Raw genomic sequence first — 17,991 nt, forward strand, 5'->3', positions numbered from 1 at the left:
ACGGTGGGGCTGAGGGCGTTGGCCAAACCCTTCTGGAACATCGTCAGGCTGTGACTGCTTCCCTGGGAGCTGTTCCAGGGCTCCGCCACCCTCTGGGGGAAGAACCTTCTCGTGCTCAACCTCACGCTCCCCTGGCATCTTCCTGCCATTCCATCGGGTCCGAGTTCCGCAGCAGCTGCCGATTGTGCCTGGAGCAGGGATGGAGGTTCTATCCCTCGCTCTGGGGTTGGTGCGTGGCTGGTGGGGTTGGAGCTCCACAGTGGCCTCGGAAGGGCAGAGCTGTGTTCTCCATCCTTACATCTGGTGTCTGCTTCCTACTTCCCTACACGAGATGCCGCAGCCGGTGGGTTTGGGATACCTGGCCCTTATGTCTTCTGGAGAAGTGGGTTTCCCACTCTTAGGTGTTTGTGCCTATTTTCTGCCTCGACTTACTGTGTTTAAAGGATTTTTCCTTTTCTTTCCAGAGTCACATGGCTTACTTCCGCAAGAGGATGGTGTGGGAAATAATACACCAACAGCTGCTGTGAGAGGTGCACGATGAGAGCAGCACTGTGATCACCTCAAGGTGACTGATAAGGCTTTTAGTTATTTTCCGAATACCTTATTTGGATAGGTAGTAGGCACACAAATTTTCCTCTTTAGGCTGTGCAGTAGTGGTTAAGGAGGGGTGGTGGTTTCCCGGTTATGGAGGCAGTAACTCTCGTTGCCGTTCGCTAAGGCACCTGACGGCACCCAGGCGGAAAGGTGGCTGTGATGCGGAAGAGCCGGCACTGTCAGCCTCTGTCACTGAGATGCAGCACACGGGGCCATGTTACCAACAAGGAGGACTCTCACCCGCGGTGCTGGCGACCCCTGCGTTAGCTGAGCTCATCTGGGCTCCCTGCTCGGCTCCTCGAGGGGACACAGATGAAAAAAAGGCAAGTAATCTCATAAATATTGATCAACGTTGTTCAGAAAAAAATTATCATTTATAAAAAGGTTACCAATCATTTGAAAGAGGCACATTTCAAAGTTATAAGTGTAACGCTCAATATCCATTCTAATAATAGTTATCATTTAGCATGTGTTTTAACAGGAAATTTCAAAAAGGTCAGGAATATTTAATGAATTATTACAATTTACTGAAATTAGTATTTCTTAGTTGTACATGTGGGCAAATTATAGTATCTAACTACTTATTTTCTCAATTAGGCCTTTAGGGAGGGATTGAAATTATTCATGAAGTAAATTTTGTTGCCTGAAAGAATAGCGGTTTTATATTCTCTTAAAAAATATATCGCAACATGCATTTATTGAAGTCCTAGTTTGAAGGATGAAACTTTGTTTCACCGTTGCGTTATATTCCTGGTTTTACTTCTTTAAAAGGTGGGCAAACTAAATGGTAGACCTCTTCTTTATAGTATCAATTGTTTCTTATGAATATAGTAATGATGGAGCAGGATTAAGTACCCTTAATTTTTTGTTTGGACCTAGAAATATTGTCATTTGGTGGCATTTATGTTCATTTTTGCGGAGAGATATTTAAAGTATGTTATAATTCTTTTCTCCTTCCTCTCATTTTTTTTCCGAGCGTGGTGCAAGCGTACAGCTTCCATGTGAAGACAATTCTGTGCTGTAAGGTGGTAAAAGCATCACTTGTCAGAGATACGCTGGCGGATGTGCTGCCTGCCTGGGGTGACCACGGGCCAGTTTGCAGAGGTAGGTATTATTCTTTGAACTTTTTCCTGAAGTTTAAACGGGTAATTTATAATTTCTGCTTCACAATACAATGAAATTCTATTCAAAACAAAGCAAAAAATGTCTATACCCTATATATGTGTGTGCATATAAGCAATTATGTATATCCAAACATCTTTCTGTAGTTTGAAGCATGCAAGTAAAGATGCAGAAACAGTATCAATTCAGGGAGCTCATTTCCTTTTAACAGCTTTTCTTCTTTTTAACCTAGTTAGCTAGGTTTCAGTTAATTTTTTCTAATTAAATTCCTAAAGAAGAGCTCCTCACTATCATATTGCATTTCTGTCAGTTCCAGATATGTCCATATTCCTCATTGTGTGGTGAATTCCCTTCTAGTTCTGTTTTGTGCAACCTTACATAGGTTATTACCTAACCTTCTGACTTCTTTTCTAATTGTTTTCTCATTATGCTCTGAACTAATTAATAAGTTCCTCCCCTTGCTTTTATGGAGTAGAGGGGAAGGTGGCTTTTTATTTGTTTGGTTGGTTTCTTTGCATTACAACCTACAGTCTAAAATAAAAGCAGAGAAAAATATGTAAATCCTGTCAAAGTAGTCCAAAACTGAAGTATATAGGAAAAATTAAAGAGTATCTATCTATGTACAGAAGTTTTTGTTTTCCTTAGTAGAAAAATTGAGCTGCAGATTTGGATTGTACATCTTAATGGCATTCTTGATTCTAGAAAAGCGCTTGCCTTAGGCCCTCCTAGAACCAAATCATCTAGCCAGAACAGGCACTAGAAAACAAGTAAACCCACCACCATTAATTACAAAAACCAACCAACCAACTAACCAACCGAAAACATAAACAATCCAAAGAAAAAAAACAACAAAAAATGCATACAATTTTTTTTATATACTTTATTTTCCATTTTGAGATAGATGAAAGGAATATTTCTTCTACTCAGAAGCTCCTATGCTGAATGGCAGTTACCGGGGCAGCAGATGATAGACTGTGGAGGGAAGGAATCGCAACACCTGAACCAAAGCTTTTGCTAGTTCAAGGATGATCTAAAGCGTAATTGCACTTATATATTGCTGACCCTGTTGTTCTATGGTGTGGGACATCCCTTCAGTGACCGGGTGTCAGCTCTCCCAGCTGTGTTTGCTCCCATCTTCTTGCCCACTCCCAGCCTCTTCAGAAAGGAGGCAGTCACAGACAAAGATGAAAAGTAAGGTTTCCCAGAGTGCCAGGTGTATGTTTGGTATTTCAATATTCCAAAACCAGAATGACCGAGTTTTTAAGGAACGTATTCATTCCTCTTGCCAGTACTGAAAATTGAGCAAGTGGAGGAGCTAGGTTATGTGGAAGTTAATGGAAGTTACGTAGATAAGTTCTGAGATTCAGGTATTTGAAGACTTACGGTATTTAAATACTTACAGATGGTATGATCTAGCCTCTCTGTTTTAGCATGGTGCCAAAGAGCTGTAGTGCCGGACACCAGAGATGGAATTCTAAAATGCTTCAAGTTTTGTAACCCTATTTGATGTGCCTGGAAATGGTATGTCTAAGTATTTTTTTTAAACACTTTCAGATATTTTGAGAAGTTTGAATATTTTAGGAAATCTAGATGTTCTTTGGAAAATAACTTTTAAAGTAATTTATTTCTGAAATTAATTATCTAGGTTTGCTAAGTGTGCCAAAGGGATTGTGATGGTTTCACGTTTAAATTTGTGCTTTACAAAAGTAAGGCTACTGCCTAGAACCACTTGATGTCTTTTTTTTTCCCTCCTGATTTTATTTCCTCAGTTTTAAGTGCTAAGGCAACGCAGAATTTAAAGTTTAGGAGGTTTAGGTTAAGTATATACTGTTACAAAGAGTCAAATGCTGTGATACGGTTTTGTTTTCCTCCAAACCATGGAGAAGTGGAAGAGAACACGCACCAAACCTTCTTGCACTCATACAAAGAAGGCTCATTCCATCCCCTTGGAGAGGATCAATCTCTTTCTAAACAGAATATTGATATGATAATCCTTAGAAATAATTTACATAAAGTAAGAATACAGTAATATAAATGTTGGGCTGATTAATTGAAAAGTCCTGGCTTCCTTTCTCTGTAGGATATTTTTCAGGATTTTTTTGACCAGCTGAAACATCTTCAAAGGCAGATTGCTATAGAATAAGAATTCCACAGCAAGTTGTTATTAATGCTACGGCAGTTTTTTTAATGTTTAATTTAAAGAGAGCAACTGATCAAAAGCCGTCTTATCTATTGTTTATCATTTTAGCTGGAACATGTGGTTCTAATTTACGTGGACCAAGTGGGATTATTACATCACCAAACTAAGCGGGTTCAATATGAAGACAACGCCCGTTGCGTGTGGGTCATTATACCAACTGACCCAGAGCAGGTTTGCTTTTTCTATGTTTCTCAGTTCAACTTGTACAATTTTGGGTCTGTCTTAAAATTATTTCATACCTATTTGTGTAAATGTATGAACACGTGCGAGTGCGTATGTTCGTTTAAATAAAAAAATTACCAGAGTAGAGATGTTAAGAACAGATATTGGGCACTAGAAAGAAGCCGTAAGTTTTTAATAGCTGTGAAAATGACCACTCAGTGTAATAGGCCTTAGAGTTTCTAAGTTATAAATAATTTTTTTAATGAAATACAGAAAATCATATTTGGAGTCCCACACTGCTAAATGAGTTGATAGTGTATATTTCAATTTGTATCTTAATACTTACTGCATCTTAGCATAAAAACCACACATCTAAGTACTTTGTCTGATCTTGTTAGGTGTTTTCTACTTAGCTATCTTCTCTTATCAATCCACTGTTTTCCCATAATGATTCTAAATCCATACCTATAAATAATTATACATAAACCAGTAAGCGCGATCAAGTATTCTTATTAGAATGCAGTGTATTGAGATGCATTTTTACTTGTGTTTCTGTAAAATGAATTTACTCACTAAAGGACAGAGACAACCCCTACCTGTAGGAAAAGAAAATGAAATAAGAAAATCTTCCCCTTATTTTACTTTTCTGCAGTGAAATGCTGAATAAATTAGTTAGAGTAAGTTGAGGAACTTACAATCTATATGTACTTTCACAAGTACATAATGTATTTCCTACGCAAGTTTTGGGAGGGCTGAATTCTTGACTTTATTAAGGTTGAGGAAAAATATCTAACTTTATCTCACCATAAATTAATACAAATGCTTAGCAGCAGCAAAGGTTGTTTTACTGCATGCTTTCATAGCTTATTGTTGTCATGTAAATATTTTCTTTGCAAAATCAAGTCCTCTTTGTTTTAAAGAGGATTTATTGCCTCAGAAAATATATGTATTCAAGAAAAAAAGCAACCGCAAAAGCACAAAGGTTACTGCATTCTGAAAGATTTCACTGAACAGAAAGGTCTTTATTTAGTTCCAAACTCAACTGTTATAATTTATTTAGTATTCAAATTAGAAGTGGTCATTTGTCAGTGAATGATCTTTGACTTTAGAGACATTACATTTTATAGAAAGTATTAAATCACTTTCAATTTTTAAATAGAGATTAGCATTTAAAATATGAAAGATGTTTGACAAATGCATCAGCTCAGATTTATGTTCAGTAATATGTAGTCTCTTTGGTTCTGCAAAATGCAGTGTAGTTTTATACGAAAAAACTTAATTGTGCATACAAAAGAAAATATGTGAAATGACTGCTAATGTAAGAGAGTCTTGACATTTTAATGATTTCTTTTTTCAGAACTATTCCATTAATCTTTCTTTTTTAATTTTTCTTCCTTTTTCAAGAATTTCAGTTAAGCACTGATTTTCGTATTTATAATAAAATGAGAATGATAATCTCCTGGCTGATTGCAAGAAAGTTTAACCCTAATAATATGCAAAGTGCTGCTGATGGAGCAGTGCTGTTTATTAAACTGCACCGTCTGTTTTTGCTATGGAGATTCAGACTTTGTTCATTTCTGAAAATCACTGAACCTTAATCTACTGCAACAACCGCAAGTTCTGTTCATTCTCCACAATGTCTCTTCCACAATGGGTTTAGGATGTTAGTAGGGTAGGTCTCAAGGAGGTTGGTGTGGATTAGCTTACTGCTTTGTTCGCTGAACGGAAAAGGCGCTCGTAAGCAGCAGTCTGTGGCAGCTCGACAGCTTATCAGTCACGAGAATGCACTGAGGGAGTTGTACGCCCAGACAGAAACTCTTGTGTTGTGTTCCAAACGGAGAGGTGTGAGTACGTGTCCTGGAGCTTTCATCCAGAAAAAAATAGACACTGTTACATCCAGCTGGGCGGAAGGTAAAGAGATTTGCTGACAAACATGTTGATAATTACATGTAAGAACAACACTGGGACCTTTGAAGTCTTTCAGTTCCGGGCAGAGCAGGCGATAGGGAATGATTTGTCTTGTTATTAAACGTGGGTTTGTCTAGCAGTGCAACAAAGGAAGATTCTTTTCTAAACGTCATGTATCTAGGAAGGATGGGGGTTGAGTTTAGGCCCATGACAACTGTGAGTGTGAAGTCTTAAAATTGGCTTTGTTCAAGGCCTACGGTATCCTCAAGTTGCTTTCACGTAAGCGTCACATTATCTGCATCGGTGGGTATCGATACAGATTTGATACTGGGACTTCTATCCCCAAACAGCTGGAACTATATTTAACACATCCTTTTGGACACTAAAAGATATGTTGGGAAATACTTTTACTTTGGAGGCAGCCTGACTGAAATAGAACATTTTTCTTACTTCTTTATAAAGAAAAGTATCTTTCTACCTAGTTCACAAACCTGTGAACTTTAAGAAAATCCATTGCAAAAATAATTTCCAGGTTTCCAAAGTCAGGATTTGATGTTAAGATTTGCTGAATGTTGTGCAGATTTTCACCTGTGACTTTTGTTGGAGTTACGAGTGACAGAACTCTTGAAAACAGATCTGTGTGTTGAGTGTCTGATTTTAAGATCAGATTGAGGAGCCTACCTTTTTGCCCCTCAGATTTGAAAAAAAAAAAATCGGAATGCTGAAATGGGTCTGTGTGATTTTCTTTTCTGAGAAGGTAGACAGTTCATGAAGTGTCGTTACTGTGTATTTTAAATATTTTTGATTTTAGTAGTGACCTTGTGTCCTTCTTCAGATTAGTTTATGCAGAGTATTGTGCAAGATAAGACAGTGTTCCCTGTTCCCTCTTAATGTAACGTTCAGTGAGGTTTAGATAACATAGTGTAGTAAAAAGGTGCCCTTGCATGAAATGTGGAACATGACGTGCTGGAATACTTTAAAGAATATTTTTTTAAAGTTTTTTAAAAAGGTCCATAACATTTTCCAGATTTGCATTCTGGTGCTGACGGGGCGAGATTTTTAGTGTGAATTCAAACTGAAAACACATTTCAGCCTCCTGCGGGGCAGGACCGTAGTTCCAGGTTTGAATCAAGTATATGAAGATTGTCGTTAGTTAAGTGTTTTTCTAACATTCATTTGACTTTTTCTAAGCAGCACAAAAGTCTAAGTTAAGCTTGCTTCTGCGACTGTTGGAAGGTTAATGCTCTGCTTGTTTGGAAGAGTTGATTTTCTTCTAACATCTGTTTCCTCTGGGTCCCGCTACGGCAGCTTCTGATCAGCGTCCTACTGAGTCATTTATTAGACTTTTAGCATTTGCAAATACAACGTTATGGTGCTCTTCTGCCTCTCTGACAGGTACATGCTGTAATTCTTGGTAACCTTACATTGGCTCAGTTGCTCGGCTGTGCACTTTCTCAGCTTTTTAGGATCAGTCGCTTTGGGCTGCTCTGCCGAGGTCTCACTGGTCTGTTGTCTTTACCTCCTTCTTGCTGTTACAATCTCTTCAGCATGTTCTAAACGTGCCTCTATCCCTTGCTGGTTTGCTTCGTTCTCTAGGCTGTGGGGTTTTCATACGACTCACTGCCCTGGAGTTCCTGCTGCTTTCACTGTTTTAGGGCAATATTGCTAGGTGCAAGGGCTCCGGTTTCCAACTCCCGTGTCTGTAGGAGGGCAAGGGTTGCTGTCGTTTCAGCAACGGTACTTAGTTTGCACAGTGTTTGCTTGAGTGATTTTGAGATAATTTCTTCTAAGATTTCTTCTAAGAATTTCTAAGATTTCTTCTTCTTTGTTTTTTAATGAGGTTATCTTGCTGATTCTTGGACTGGGTCAAAGTTTGTGGTGGCTCAGATCTTATCCTTTCTTGACATCCATGTCTTCCTCAGATTCTTACTTCCGCGTAAGTAGTTTATGCGTTTATGGTGCTCCACAACAAATTCAAACCCTTTGTTTCCATAGGCAGATTTCCCCCTGTTGGATGGCGTTGTTGTGTTACACTTCAATACTACAGTGGTTTTGAGAAAGTATGTCCACAAAAAGGCTGTTGCTTCAAGGCTTCGTTACAAACAGAGCCCCTCTCCCTCTGAGGGGTTGCTCAGAGCTCCCTGCCACGAGTACAAGGGTGTTTGTCAGCACGTCTCACCCTACAGCGCCTGCAGCCCGTGCTGTGACAGGGCAGGGGGCTCTTGCTCAGCACGGTGTGTCTCACCCTGCAGCGCCTGCAGCCCGTGCTGTGACAGGGCATTGATTTTTTTTTTTTAATCTGTAGAATTTATCCTCACTTCTGTACCACAGAGTTTTGTGCTGCAGGGATCTTGTTTACCAAAAAAACGTAGATCTAAGGACTCCTTTCACTGCGCGTTTTTATGTTCTTGGCACTACAGAGGCTCATGCCAATGATTTGTTGAATTCTGTCTATTCCATAAGCCCATGAGGATGGGTTTAATGGAGGGGAGGAAAAGGCTATTGTGAATTTAGTGTTGGCTCACTAGTACATCATTCTAGATCACACCAATATACTAAGGACTCCTTGAAAAGAGTATTTTGCGTGATATCTTGCAAGCACAGTTTGGGATGCTCTTTCATTCTCCACACAGTGGAAAAATGAAAATTGTGCCCTAGGTAAATGTGCGTATTTAAATGTAAATTTAAAGACCTTTATTTTTCATTTGCTGCACCAATGTCTTTCATCTTAGGGGGTTAAGGTATCATTGGTGAAGTTCAGAATTAAAGTTATTAAGGTCTCTAGCTTGGTTTTGATGAGTTTGAACTGGAGAGATAACTTGTGCATTATTTAATGTTTATCTACATCAACTTTCATCTGCCAGCCACTCCATGTTATAAGACTCTTCTGTTTTTTTCACAGTAGAACCTTGTTGCTCCCATGTTGAAAAAGGTATTTGTCATTAATAAACTTTCTCACTCTACTTCTATTTCAGTTTTCCAGATTGTCTGTGAATGTCTTCAAGGGCGCAGCTTGTTCCAGAACTCTCCTGGTGACTCTGTCAGTGCTGGAACAAACAGTTTACTCATATTTCTAGTTTCTGCGGTTTTCATTTTTTTTTTTTTTCCTCAGAAAGACCTTTTGTGCCATGGCTACCTAATTTCTGCATGAAGCTGCTGACAGGCAAACCAAACAAGAAAACCTCTGAATTTCTTTGTGGACATTTACTTTCTTTTAATGTGAGTAGAAATGGAAAGGCCTATACGGGGAGTTACAGGCAATGGGAAACACACGGTGCAAGAACAAGCTTGGCACTGTACGAGGCAGCGTTGTGGGTTAGACGTGGCAGTCAGCTCAGCTCCACACATTCGCTTGCTTGCTTCCCTCCAGCGGGCGAGGAGAAAGACTTGGAAGGGTAAAAGCAAGAAACCTCGTGGGTTGAGATGAAGACAGTTTGATAACTAAAGCAGAAGCTGCATGTGTAAGCAAAGCAAATTGAGGAATTCATTCACTGCTTTCTATCTGCAGGCAAGTGGTCAGCCATCTCCAGGAATGCAAGGCTCCATCACACATAGTGCTTACTGGGAAAAACAAACACCGTAAGTATGAATGTCTCCCCTTTCCTCTTTGTTCTCTCAACTTCTATAGATCAGAACAACATCACATGGTATGGGATATCTTTTTGATAATTTGCAATCAGCTGTCCCAGCTGTGTCCTCTCCCTGTTTAAGAATTTCTTCACATCCAAATAGCGTATTCCCGTAAGTCTTGAGAATATAGATTGTGCTGAAGAGATTTGTCAGTGCTGGTGTGCAATTAATCCGTGCCTGTCTATAAGGAAATCTGCACCAGCTCGTGTGTTTGTGCTGGTGTAGCTTCTGTTCAGCTCTTAGAATGGAACGAGCTGGCTCTGGGAGGAAAGGGAAAGAAAGAGGGGGACAGCACCACCCCAACAGTCGCCGCTGGCTAAAATGCCTTTGGAAGCATTTTGGTGTACTGAAAAACTGTTTAACATGGCCCTCAAGACACATTATTGTGCCAGTGAATTTTGTGGCTGCAGATGTGACGTTATTTTATCTACAGCATATTGCCTGCGATTCTTGTCGTTATTGAAACATAATGTAGATAATGCAGGAGACTTTACCTCAAAACCTGGCAGGTCTGCAGAGGACCTGTGTTAGATCACTAAACAAAATCTCTGACCCACTGCCAAAATCATATACAGATCTTTGTGATAAATATGTTGGTTTATAGCTATGAATATCCTGGGATCATTCAGCTTTTCTTGAAACCTCCTACTCTTTTCCCTTCTAATGACCCTCATGTCAGTATTAACTCCACTTTAAAACATAGAGAATCGCAGAATGGCAGGTGTTTCAAGGGACCTCTGGAGATCATCTAAACCTGCTCAAGCAGGTTAACCTAGAGCAGGCGGGTTTTGAATATCTCCAGAGAAGGAGTCTTCACAGCCTCTCTGGGCAGCTTGCTCCAGGGCTCCATCAACCTCGCAGTGAAGATGTTTTTTCTCATGTTGAGGTGGAACTTCCTGTGCTCCAGCCTGTACCTCCTGCCCCTTGTCCTGTTACTGGGCACTGCGGAGAAGAATCTGACCCCATCCTCCTGGCACCTGCCCTTTAAATATTTATAAACAGAAACCTCAGTGTCAAAATAAAACCAAGATACGGTGTACGTGAGTACACACACGTGCCACCTGCAACTACTTCTCACCCGAACAGACCTCTGAAAAGTGCTTGTCTTAGAAGTGCTGTTGGATGACATGGATGAAAAATCCATTTTCACACTTTTCTCTTATAAAATTACACTTTTCAGTTAATTATAAATACTTCTACAAACAATAATTTATTTTTTTTTTCATTTTTCTGGCCAATTAATGATTAAACATTGAGCGAAATGAGAGTTTAAGGTTAGTAATTTCTGTAAGGAAATTTCTACATCTGTATTTCCGTGCATAACACTTCTCCACCTTCTTATGAATTGATTGTTCATACTTGCCATCTTGTTATTCTATAATTCAAGAGACAAGCTTTTAACTTCCTGTACTTCCGATATTGTGCTGCCTGATTTTTATATAGTTACTCTAGTAAAAAAGGAAAAAAAGTTTTACTGATGTCTATAATAACTTTTCAATAATAAGAACAATTATCACCAGTTGCAGGTGTCTTTAGTAAATGATACTTCAAACACACTATAGAAAGTTTCCCCACTTCTGCTTTTTTCTATGTCTCTTTCTCAAACCAAATAAGACAATTGAAATGATGAGTGCTCTGTGACTTGATTTATGGTCCCCAAGTAATTTCTTTTAAGATTGGGTCAGATCAGGTAAGCTGTGGGTATATTAGGAAATAACTGACGTTTCATTTGAATAGGTCATAAAGCTGCTTTTGACGAGTTTGAACTGGAAAGAGGCTGTGATGCTCTTACTGTTGGAGGTGCTGGCTGAGTTGATGATTCCAGAACAGCGTTGTATGTGTAAGTACAGAACTTCAAATGCTTTCCGTGGAAGTTTATTGTCATGAGATATCTATGTAATTTTGTAGTTTTGATATGTGCTATTTATTTACATACTTGAGGCTTCAAATTCCTGTACTGTCAAAGAAAACTGTCCATTTCAAAATTTCACTTCAGATATTTAACATCTTTATAGGCTTTAATAGCAGACTAAAATCTGAAGAGACCTGAGCTTAGATCTCTTTAAAGCAAAAAACCTGCTTCTAAGAAACAAGTGCTCCGTGTACCACTCTAACTGTAGTCAGAAACAATTAAAAGAACAAAAAAGGCCTAGATTTCAGCAAACAGAAAATACAGCTTGTGTAAAACCAAAAGAAATAGATTAATTTCAAATTTTTTTCGCATACAATTTGATTTATGAACAAAGTGCTCATAAAATCTCCTAGGCTACTTTACAGTAAAGTTAAACATAGAATGGAGTCATAGGATCATAAATCACCAGCTTGGAAAAGACCTACTGGATCCCGCATTGCTGTGACTCATCTTCCTTAGGACAAAAATGTTTAATTTAAATAAAAACACATGAAAATTAGTATCAAAATGACAAAATTTGGGGTTTTTTGCAGCTGCCACATGGTCACCGGATTCAAGCGTGGTTTTTTTCACAAAATAGCGTGCAAAATCTTGAAAGAATTAATATGCTAGTAAGCCTTTTATTGAAATAATAAATCCAACTCTCTAAACTTAGCTATAACCTTTTTATGGAAGCTCAGTATATCCATAGGAGTAATTCAAGCGTATTTTTATTTACCTAATAAAAATGTCTACCAAATAGGCACTGATGGGGATAAAGAGAGGAAAGAATAGTTTGGAAATTCCATTAGAGATCCCCATTTAGAATGAATAACATTAGACTAGTCTAAAATGCATTTTAGGTTTTTTTAGTATCGTTCTCGAGATCTGTAATTCATGAAGAAATGTGTGTTTTTCTTTTGAAACATGATTAGTGGACTGGAATATAAGCAGAATAAATCTTGTTTATTCTGTCACATCTGCATTCTGAAACATTTCTTGAAAAAAGTATTACATGAAAGAATGCCGTTTCCTTTGATACTAAAGCAAATGTTGAACTTTGAGTTGGCATCAAGCATATTGTTTTTCATTTCACTGAATTTTACTGACAGCTTGTGTTTCACAACAACAGACGAGAGAGCTTCGATATAAGGTGATGTTGGGCAGGTTATTGGTAGGAATGGTTGGACTCGATGATCCCGTGGGTCTCTTCCAACCTGGTTATTCTATGATTCTATCAAGTCCTTCCTTTAGACAGAAGCTGCTCTCAGTTAAAGTGAACAGTAGTGGGAACCCAACAGAAATATTAGCAGAAGTGGAACCAAACCAAAATTAACTTAATATTAACAGTCTCCTCTATTTCTGGTTTTTATTTTTGTGCTAGTGTCTTTTCAGTCAGGATCTGTGAATAAACAGTTATTTACTCTTACCAGTGAGATTTCCTTATTTATAGTTTCTTTAATCTTTCTTCAGATTTTAAAAAAAAATACAAGGGCTGTGCATTTACCAAGACCCATAGATGCATCATTTTATGTGTGGAGTTATAATTATTTTTGCCTTGTGCATTATTTAATATTTATCTACATCACTTTTCATCTGCCAGCCACTCCCTGTTATAAGACTCTTCTGGTTTTTTCACAGTAGAACCTTGTTGCTCCCATGTTGAAAAAGGTATTTGTCATTAATAAACTTTCTCACTCTACTTCTATTTCAGTTTTCCAGATTGTCTGTGAATGTCTTCAAGGGCGCAGCTTGTTCCAGAACTCTCCTGGTGACTCTGTCAGTGCCGGAACACACAGTTTACTCACATTTCTAGTTTCTGGGGTTTTAAATTATTTATTATTTTCAGACTAAAATCTGAGGAGACCAAAATTTGGAGACAATTACCCATAATTTGACAGAAATTACCCAAAATTTGGGGCATTTACACCAAATCTGCAGAAAATTACAAGAAATTTGGGGACAATTACTCAAACTTCTGAGAAAATTACCCAAAATTTGGGGACAATTTCTCAAAATCTGGGGACAATTACTCCACATTCGAAAAAGTTACAAAAAATCGGAGGAAAATTACACAAAATTTTGGACATTTACACCAAATTTGCGAAAAATACTCATGATTTGGGGTGAATTACTCAAAATTTGGAGACAATTAACAAAAATTAGAAGACAATTACACCAGATTTTGAGACAATTACCCAAAATTTGCCAGCAATTAATCTAGATTTCAGGAAAATGACACAAAATTTGAGGAAAATTGTAAGAAATTTTGTGACAATTGCTTAAAATTTGAGGACAATTACTCAAAATCTGGGGACAATTAACCAAAATTAGGGACAGTTTAAAAAAATCTGAGGAAAATTACACAAAATTTGCGACATTTATACCAAATTTGGGGAAAATTTCAAGAAATTTGGGGACAATTACTCAAAATTCTGAGAAAATTCCCCACAATTCGGGTACAATTACCCTAAATTTGTTGACTGTTACCGAGGATTTGGGAACATTACTTACTATTTGGAGACAATTACCCAAGTTTTTGAGACAATTACCAAACATTTGCGGGCAATTACCCAATATATGCGGGCAATTACTCTAAATTTCAGGAAAATGACCCAAAATTTGGGACAATTGCACAAAATTTGAGGAAAATTATAAGAAATTTTGTGACAATTACTCAAAATTTGAGGACAATTACTCAAAATCTAGGGACAATTACCCCAAATTTGGGACAGTTACACAAAATCTGAGGAAAATTACACAAAATTTGGGACATTTACACCAAATTTGGGGAAAATTACAAGAACTTTGGGGACAATTACTCAAAATTCTAAGAAAATTGCCCAGAATTTGTGGACAATTTCCCAAAATTTGGGGACATTTACCAAAAATCTGGGGACAATTACTCAAAATTCTGAGAAAATTACCCAGAATTTGGGGGCAATAACCCAAAAATTGACAAACATGACTGAGAATTTTGGACAATTAATCCAAATTTTGGGTAATTACTCAAAATCTGGGGACAATTACTCAAAATTTGGGGACAGTTTACCAAAATTTTGAGACAATTACCCCAAATTTGAGGGCAATTACCCAAAATTTGCGGACAATTACTCTAAATTTCAGGAAAATGACCCAAAATTTGAGGAAAATTATATGAAATTTTGTGACAATTACTTAAAATTTGAGGACAATTACTCAAAATCTGGGGACAATTACCCCAGATTTCGGACAGTTACACAAAATTTGAGGAAAATTACACAAAATTTGGGACATTTACACCAAATTTGGGGAAAATTACAAGGAATTTGGGGACAATTACTCAAAATTCTGAGTAAATGATGCAGAATTTGGGGACAATTTCCCAAAAATTGGCGAATATTACCGAGAATTTTGGACAGTTACTAAAAATTTTGGGTAATTACTCAAAATTCTGAGTAAATGATGCAGAATTTGGGGACAATTTCCCTAAATTTGGTGAATATTACGGAGAATTTTGGACAATTACTCAAAATTAAGAGACAATTACCCACGATTTTTGGACAATTACTCAAAATTTGGGGACAAGTACCAAAAATTTGGAGACAATTGCTCAAAATTTGGAGACAATATCTCAAAATTTCTGGCAACTGACCCAAAATTTGGAACAGTTGCACAAATTCTGAAGAAAATTACATAAAATTTTGGAACAATTACTCAAAATTTAGAGGCAGTTACCCAAGATTTTGAGACAATCAGACAAAATTTTGCGAATATTACTGAGAATTTTGGACAATTACTCAAAATTTGGGGTAAATACTCAAAATTTGGTGATAATTAGTCAAACATCTGAGAAAATTACCCAGAATTTGGTCCAAAATTCTCCGTAATATTCACCAAATTTAGGGAAATTGTCCCCAAATTCTGCATCATTTACTCAGAATTTTGAGTAATTGTCCCCAAATTTTGAGTAATTGTCCCCAAATTCTGGGTGATTGTTCCCAAATTTTGAGTAATTACCCAAAGTTTTTAGTAACTGTCCAAAATTCTCGGTAATATTCGCCAATTTTTGGGAAATTGTCCCCAAATTCTGCATCATTTACTCAGAATTTTGAGTAATTGTCCCCAAATTCCTTGTAATTTTCCCCAAATTTGGTGTAAATGTCCCAAATTGTGTGTAATTGTGAGGAGCGGAATCTGAGGAGGGACATTATCACTCTCCTAGGCTCCTGGAAAGAAGGTTGTGGTGAGGTAGATGCTGATCTCTACTCTTAAGTTACCAGTATGAGGACAAGGGAAAGGGGCCTCAAGTTACACCCGGAGTTGTCCTACCCTTGATTATTAATCTGTTTTTAATTCTATTAAGAGATGGCCAAGAGAAAAGAGTATCAATTTGAGATTAACAAGGTTATTAGCACTTAATTATGTGAGGTGTCTTCGTAATTGAAAAGGGAAAGAGGCAGCGCCATAAATATCCCCGGCGCCGCGCTCCCGGGGCTTGCGGGCGGCTCTTTACTCACCAGGCTGCGGAACCATAAATATTAAATATCTAGCGAAGAAAGAATTACAAGGCAGAGCGAGGATGCCCTCTGGATATTCCGGCGCCGAACATTCTTGCATTTACAAATATTCATTAACTGGGATCTGCAAAGTTATTTCCACCAAGACTCGGAGAATGAGCAGGAGAGAGAGAGAGAGGTTATTTAAAAAAATAGAGTCTAGAGTAAATATTATTAGTAATTTTTATCTCTGCGTGTCCCTAATTATGGAATAATTAGGGAAAGCGCACATATGCGTATACAATCACTAACCTGTCAGTCTCGGGGATTTGCCTTCCCAGCCACACTGGAAACACCGGGAGGGGAAAGGGATTTTCCCCTGGGTGGATCGGAGCTGCCAGGGGACCCCTCGATGTCCCTGGCCTCCAGCGCTCCTCACTCAAAGCCCGGAGCACCCACACCCCAGAGCCATTACTGCTTAGAAGGAAATAAAAATTGCATGTCTTGGGCTCTCTTTAATTAAAAAATAGAAGATGTCAGTAGGCAACGGTAAAGGCTCACCTGCCAGAGCCTGCTTGGTGGGAGCTACTGGGAAAACCCAACCATGAGGGAGGCGCAGGAAAAGCCACATTTACCCTTGCCAGGATAGAACTCAGAGCATAGAACTCCAAGCCCAAAGGATCCCGCTCCGAGTCCTTCACCATCCCACGCAGAGGGATCCAGCTCCATCAGCCCTTCACCATCCCACCCCGAGAGATCCCACTCCAAGGGATCCCACTCCATCAGCCCTTTGCCACCCTGCTCCAACGCTCCTGTTCCGCCAACCCTTCACCACGTCACTCCCAGGGCTGCCACTACCCCAGCCCTTCCTCATCCCGCTCCCAAGAGATCGCACTCCAGCAGCCCCCGTGCACCCCCTGGCACCAGCAACCCTCCCACCCCCTGGGCAGGGGTCACGCATGAGGAATTCACCCCTTAATCTTAACTAAAACCATTCCCGATAAGCTCATCAACAAAAATCTAATTATGATGTGTGAGGCCGAGCTTAATTGCTTGTCCTTGACATGAATAATGCACAGCGTAAGCCTATTAGCCGCTGTAAGCCTATTATTGTTATTATCGTGCTCACTGTCAAAAGTATAAAAGTAAAACAGTGGAACGGGGCTGGGGGGGGGAAATAATGTTGTGCAATTAGCAGCAAACCACCAGACAAATAAGCTCGTTAATCGTTAGAGGGAGCGAGCTCTGCTGCTCCTTAGCCATCCCCAGCTGGCGGCTGCTCCAGGGTGAAGCTCACCCATGCCTGGAGGGACAGGATCCCCACATTGACCAGAGTGTGACCATCCTGGCAGTGCAGTTATTCCAAAACAGAGACATCCACTCCGAATGTTATTCCAAAACAGAGACATCCACTTCTCCACAAAGCCACAAGCTCACAGCTGGGAGCAGGACTCAGTGTTGAAGCCAGTCCTCTCCTTCATCCATCCCTGCCTGGGTGGCATCCACCCCTCTCCCCTCATTCAAAACCAAGCACTGGCCCTCGACCTCCCCTGGCGGCTCCTTCGCATCCTTTGCTCATTAAATCCAGCTACTAATGAGGAAATCGGGATGGAGGAGGCATGCAGCTGAGCACAGCTGCCTCCTGCGCAAGCTCTCCTCCCCGACTTATCACCCCTCACAGGATGTTTACAATAATTTTTAATTTGCACAGTTATTAATCATTTTTCTATCTGCCTAATTTGCATAATAATTACTCTGCTCAGTGTTTGCCACGACTGTGAATGACAGTGTTTTAAATTAAATTAAGATTTTAATATTCATTTTTTGTGGTTCGAGCTAATCAAAGGTGCTGCTCGGTGCCAAGACCGAGGCTGCTGCCCTTCCAGGAGCACTAATAAAGAGATCCGCTTCCCGGTGTCCCTCCCTTTATCTCCATCGCCCTTCTCATCCCAGAGGATCCCCTGCAGCATTTTCCAATCGCTCTGCTGCCAGAGCCACTCAGCCGC

At 39.2% G+C, this 17,991-nt stretch overlaps 1 long non-coding RNA gene across 1 annotated transcript; it reads left to right on the top strand.

Moving 5' to 3' along the window:
• Positions 1-1,591: 1,591 nt before the first annotated feature.
• Positions 1,592-4,050, top strand: LOC138732731 (uncharacterized). The gene is made up of 3 exons (XR_011339314.1): positions 1,592-1,698; positions 3,147-3,237; positions 3,965-4,050. It is a non-coding gene; the product is annotated as an uncharacterized lncRNA (long non-coding RNA).
• Positions 4,051-17,991: the final 13,941 nt, after the last annotated feature.

The sequence above is a fragment of the Phaenicophaeus curvirostris genome, chromosome 36 (genome assembly GCF_032191515.1).
Source record: "Phaenicophaeus curvirostris isolate KB17595 chromosome 36, BPBGC_Pcur_1.0, whole genome shotgun sequence".
NCBI classification, from domain to species: domain Eukaryota; kingdom Metazoa; phylum Chordata; class Aves; order Cuculiformes; family Cuculidae; genus Phaenicophaeus; species Phaenicophaeus curvirostris.